The 6,302-nt window shown below is 50.5% G+C and overlaps 1 non-coding gene across 1 annotated transcript; it reads left to right on the top strand.

Moving 5' to 3' along the window:
* The first annotated feature begins 5,648 nt into the window (after window positions 1-5,648).
* On the top strand, window positions 5,649-5,721 carry TRNAR-UCG (transfer RNA arginine (anticodon UCG)). Its single transcript has one exon. It is a non-coding gene; the product is annotated as a tRNA-Arg (tRNA).
* Window positions 5,722-6,302: the final 581 nt, after the last annotated feature.

Below are 6,302 nucleotides of genomic sequence, written 5' to 3'. Positions count from 1 at the left end.
ACCGAAGTCGGGCGTCCTTTGGCGTTTCTTGAGCGCAGTGCACGGAGAAGGCCTCGTTCTCACGTTCAGGTGCACACAGGACACTGCAAAGTGACTTCGGGAGAGTTGACATTTTTGTTCTCGTTTCCGGCAAGCGTTAGAACCACGCCTGAAAGTCAACCGCTCAGTCAGCAAGCACGGCACAACCCTCACTAAGCCCTGCCAGGCTCTTTCTCCTTTTATACTGCTGCCTAGTTCCTTACAGTAGTTTAGCAGCACTCAGAACGCGTCCACAAATCGGAAAAATTGCACTAAAAAGCACATCATCACTTTGAAACACTACACAAAAGCAATAGTTAAAAATCCTGCCTCAGGAAGAAAAACATCAGTAACAAGCAATTTTGAGGCTGATTCTCACGTTAGGGGCTTCGACTTAAGCCATCGGCGTTACCGTTGAGACTCCCCTTTTTGTAACGCACCTCAAAGGAATATTGTTGCAAAGCGAGGCTCCAGCGCAGGAGGCGGCCATTTTTGGGAGAGATGGTCTGCAGCCATTGGAGAGGGCAGTGATCCGTTTCAATGATAAACCTCGAGCCGGCTAGGTAACATGACAATTTCTGAACGGCCCACACGATACACGCACACTCTTTCTCGGTGGCGCTATACGCCTGCTCACGACTCGTCAGCTTACGACTAGCATACAGGACGGGGTGTTCTACTTCTCCATTTTCCCGTTGGCACAGTACAACGCCCATGCCTCGCTCACTAGCATCACACTGAACAACGAACCCTTTTGTGTAGTCGGGCGATCGTAGCACCGGCTGGCTTGTTAGGGCGCTCTTTAGGGCGCTAAAAGCCCTTTCCTTCGTCTCCTCCCAGACGACTGTTTGCGGCTCTGTCTTTCTTAGAGCATCCGTCAAGGGGACCGCGATATCAGAGTACCTGGGGATGTACCTCTGATAGTAGCCGGCGACACCTAAGAACGACCGAATATCGGTCTTCGTGCGCGGTTGCGGGAAGTCTCGCACAGCGGCCACCTTTATTTCAGAGGGGCGGCGTCGACCCCGACCAATCACGTGTCCGAGGTAGACAACCTCGGCCTGTGCTAACTGGCACTTGGGAGCTTTGACTGTCAAGCCCGCATCGCGCAGGCGGGTTAGCACTGCCCGCAAGTGCGCCATATGTTCCGGCCAGGATGCGGAGAATATCGCTACGTCGTCTAGATACGGTAAAGCGAATTCTTGCTGTCCCCGCAACACTTTATCCATGAGGCTTGAAAAGCAGTATGGCGCGTTCTTCAAACCAAAACTCAAAACTTTAGGACGGAATGTCCCCATTGGTGAAATGAACGCCGCATACCTACTAGCCTCTTCTGTAAGTGGAACCTGCCAATAACCCCTGACAAGATCTAGGGTGGAAATAAACTGAGCGCTACTCACTCTCTCAAGGCGCTCCTCGATGTTAGGGATCGGATAAATTTGATCCTTAGTGATGGAATTAAGCCTGCGGTAGTCGACGCAAGGACGAGGTTCCTTGCCCGGTACCTCAACTAAAATCAAAGGGGAGGTATAATCACTCTCACCCGCTTCAATAACACCGAGCTGTAGCATTTTCTTTACCTCAGCCTCCATAATATCGCTCTGGCGGGGTGACACCCGGTACGCCTTGGATCGTACTGGCTCTGGGGAGGTAAGTTCTATGTCATGAGTAAGGACAGAAGTCCTACCAGGCCTCTCAGAGAACAGACCTTGAAACTCTTGTAAGAGCTGGTGTAGTTCGGTTTTCTGCTCAGGCGACAGCGATGCTTTACTTATTAAGTCACTAATGACTTGATCGGCGTCTTTCCTGTTTGTCACTGAGCCTAGTCCCGGAAGCTCGACCGGAAGCTCTTCTAACTTTCCCGCATCGGGAATTTCCTCTCCAGTATCTGGTGCCTTTAACGCTACAGGCTCAATTTTATCCCGTTCGGGCGTGCTCTGAATACCAGCTTGCTGCGCCTCTGACCCTTTCTCATCGTTCAACAACGTCGGCCCCGCAACTACCGCCTTTGCAGCGAGCTCCCGAACCTTCGATCTGGTTAAGGCCTGAACGCTAGCCTCACCAAACAAAAGCCCCTTCTCGCGCAGGAGGTGATCGGACCTGTTCGAAAATAGGTACGGGTACTGGGGGGGCAGCATAGATGACACTGCGGCCTCCGTCTCAAGTGCTCCGAAAGGTCCTTCAATAAGCACTTTTGCTACCGGCAGACACACGCTATGAGCTTCCACTGCTTGCTTGATCCATGCGCACTCGCCCGTGAACATATCGGGTTCTACGTAAGAGGGATGAACTACATCCATCGTAGCTGCGGTATCGCGAAGCACTCGGCACTCTTTCCCGTTCACGAGGAGGTCTCGCATGTAAGGCTCGAGAAGCTTGATGTTCTCGTCAGTGCTGCCTAATGAAAAAAACACGACTTTTGGTTTTGTTTCTGGGCACTGCGCCGAAAAGTGACCCGGCTTCTGGCACGTATAACACAGGCGCGCTTGCCTCATCTCGAACCGCTTTCTGCGTTCGGCTTCGGTTGCCGCCGTCTCCTCACGTTCGGTCGGACTGCTTTCACTCGCATCCGCACTACGTGTATCCCCCTTTGCTCTCCTGGGTGTGAACTTCGGCCTCTCAAACTTGGAGCCAAATTCACCCTTTTGACCGTCCTTAGCTCCGCGAGCCCGACGCGTCACAAACTCCTCGGCTAACTCAGCGGCTCTAGCCACCGTACTAACGTCTGGCCTATCCAAGACCCAGTACCGCACGTTCTCAGGTAACCGACTATAAAACTGTTCTAGCCCGAAACACTGCAGAACTTTCTCGTGGTCACCAAACGCTTTCTCTTCTTTGAGCCACTCCTGCATGTTTGACATAAGCCTGTACGCAAACTCTGTATATGACTCACTTCTGCCTTTCTCATTTTCCCGAAACTTCCGACGGAACGCCTCCGCTGACAGCCGGTACTTTTTTAGCAGACTCGATTTCACTTTGTCGAAATCCTCTGCCTCCTCTCTCTCCAAGCGAGCGACTACGTCGGCCGCCTCGCCGGGTAGCAAAGTGAGCAAGCGCTGTGGCCACGTTTCCCGAGAGAACCCCTGCTTCTCGCACGTTCGCTCAAAGTTAACCAGGAACAAACCAATGTCCTCTCCAAGCTTAAACGGCCGCATCAGGTCAGTCATTTTGAACAATACTCGTTCTCCTGCACCGTGTGCCTGACTTCCATTACGAGCGCGTTCCATCTCTAACTCGAGACGCTTCATTTCCAACGCGTGTTGACGGTCGCGCTCTTCTTTTTCTTTCTCTTTTTGTTCTTTAAGTTCACGCTCATCTTTCTCTTTCTGTTCTTTACGTTCGCGCTCATCTTTCTCTTTCTGTTCTTTAAGTTCGCGCTCCTGTTTCTCTTTTTGTTCTTTACGTTCGCGCTCCTGTTTCTCTTTTTGCTCCTCCCTCTCCTCAATGGTCTCAAGGCATTCCGACAGCTCGTCATCCTCAGCTTCTAACTCAAGAATAGCCCTTAGCAGTTCTGGTTTTCTGAGTTTGTCTGAGACATCCAGACCCAACTCTCTCGCAAGCTCCAACAATTTCGGTTTGCGCAACGACTTCAAATCCATGGCTGCTCTGAATGCTGCTTTCTCTACTGCCTACTATTGTCTTGCCGCAAACTAACCCGGTAGCAACGACAACCACAATTACCAGCTCTGTTTCTAACTTTAACAAAAGCCTGGCAAAACTCAGAAGAAGAAAGTCCCGCACTCACCAAACCTCGCAGTCAAGACTTCAGCGCAGTCGTTCCGCTGCAGGCAACCAGTCATCACACAGGGCTCGTTGCGCTGCTCCCGGATGGTCGTTGTGCTGCTCAGCATACAGTCAACCGCATCTCTTCGCTGCTGGCCTCCGTTGTCGCGATCTCACCGCTGGCAACCAGATGTTGTAATCGTACCGCTGGCACGAGTTGTTGGGGTCTCGGTGCTGACGCCCGTTATTGCCAATGGGTCGCAAGCCCCAAGGGTAGCGTTGGCCTGGCGGCCTGGGGCACTGGAAGCATCCGAAGGTCCCGGCAAAGCAAGAGAAGACTGGTAACAGAACAACTTGTTTATTCTAACATAGCAAAAGAGCGGCCGGTCAGGTCGACCGAAGTGGAGAGACGGGAGAGCACGTAACTCAATAGTACAAATCGGAGCCTCTCTCTTGGCGTCCGGGGGCAGCTGCTCTTATACTCCCGGCGTCGCGGTCCAAAAGGGAAGGAGGGAAGGTCACGGGATGAAGGTCACGGGACGGCGCAGCAGGAGCCCACGACGGCGCGAACTGTCGGGCCGAGAGACCTGCTGAACCGAGTGTAGTGACGCATCGCCAACCTTCACCCACACGACGGCGTGAACAGTTGAGCCGAGAGACGTCCAGGCTCCTCATTCGGGGAACTCCGCTCCCCGGCTGCCGCGCTTTGACAAGCGAGGGCACACACACACACACGCACACACGAAGACACGTGGCACTGAAACACGCCTGGACACGCTTGGCGGGTAGGCGTTGCGGCGGCGTCGAACAGGCCAAAATGTCCGCCGTTTTGAACAAAGCCCCGGCGTCCGTTGCATCCGCGCCGGCATTACCGCGCGTTGTAGGCGAAACGTAACACTATACATAATTTGAACAGAGCATTTTATACTACGTTTGGGAAGTTAACTCCATTCTTTCTCGATGCACATTGCTTTTTTTTTCTGTGTGTTTGAGTACGGTCGCAATTAAGTGACTTAGTGGTCGCCATTTTCCCGGAGTCCCCGACCCAGACGGCGTCACCCGGTATCCGGGGAGGAGAAGCGTTCACTTTCTTTGTAAAAATATAATCTCCTTTGAAGGTTCTCCTTTGTCACAGTGGGTAATTTGGTTGCCTAAACTATGCAGCCCGGAACATGCCCCCCCTCCCTCCTCCCCTTATATGGAGAAGCTCAAGGAAGGAGGGATAAGGGGCATCCCTGGGCCGTTCTAATTGACGCTTATGTGTTTTCTTTTTCATAAATCTCTTCATTTTACTCATTTAGGCATTATGACGACATCTTAGATACTGTATATCTCCAGAGAACACTGGGCACCACAAAGTTGTCACCTCTCGTTTTCGGTATTGTCATCTTTATTGGTATTGTCCTTGTTGTTGTCACCTAAACATATTTCTAAACATAATTCTAAACGTATTCGAAAGGGTCTCTAAACATATTTATTGATGAGCAAGGGGCGCAGGACTTCTTCCTAGAGCGCTAAGTGTCTGACGAATGGGAAAGTTTAGGGAAAATGTTTGGAATGGATCGCGGTGTGAGGAATAACACAAAAGGGTATGCAGCTCAATTTAGAAGGATATCGGGCTCACCAATATAAGCCCCAAACGACATTTATGTTGTTTTTTCGTGCAAGCAATGGCGCCTAATTACTACAAGACTTCCAGTACGTGTAACGCTCTTCCACACGCGACGTGCATGTACTAACGCTATGCATGTTGAAAAGGATCAGTATTCAAGTAAAGCAAGCAAGCTGCTTACGAATTTTAAATACGACGGAAGTCTAGTTACGTATGCAAATATTATAAAAATCCAAAATGCCGAGGAGCAAGGCATTCAACACCTTGGGGATACTTATTCCGTTCCGCTGACGTGGTCCGCGTGGCCTAATGGATAAGGCGTCTGACTTCGGATCAGAAGATTGCAGGTTCGAGTCCTGCCGCGGACGTCACTTTGTTTCATTGCTAATTGTTCGAAGTAGACTTTTCTTTTACGCTCTTTGTCTGCTTTTGTACAGCTGTACCAGAGTTGCACAGTGAAGACGGTGTTTGATGTCAGTATGCATTTGACGAGATCTAAATTTAAGCCGAGCGATGCAGAAGTGAAAATAACGAATGAAGCTTGCCACACAATGCAACAGGACGAGATATATTATAACAGGCCGCCAACTCAATCAGCGGCCATATTCTATTGCTTTCTTTTTTTTATTTTGTTTTTCTTCTGCATGTAATAAGCTAGAGAGACACCGGACGGTCGAAGATCCGTGCCAGAAAGAAAGTCGCGGTGAAGGTTGTTAATGTGTATTTGTATCGCGGATATCTCTCTCATAGTTTTGTACCGCATAGTGTCCCGCATAATTTTGTCCGGCATAGCTTTGTCCTGCATACTACGTCTATTTAGTTTTCGTTCGGCACATCTTTGTTGCGTGATACTTTGTTCCGCATATCATTATCGCCCGTACCTTCGTCCCGCATAATTATGCCCCGCATAACTTCGTCCCGCATACCCTGCAAATTAAATATTCATCCG

The sequence above is a fragment of the Dermacentor andersoni genome, chromosome 3, assembly GCF_023375885.2.
Source record: "Dermacentor andersoni chromosome 3, qqDerAnde1_hic_scaffold, whole genome shotgun sequence".
Classification (NCBI taxonomy): Eukaryota; Metazoa; Arthropoda; class Arachnida; order Ixodida; family Ixodidae; genus Dermacentor; species Dermacentor andersoni.
This window is presented reverse-complemented; position numbering and strand designations above follow the sequence as displayed.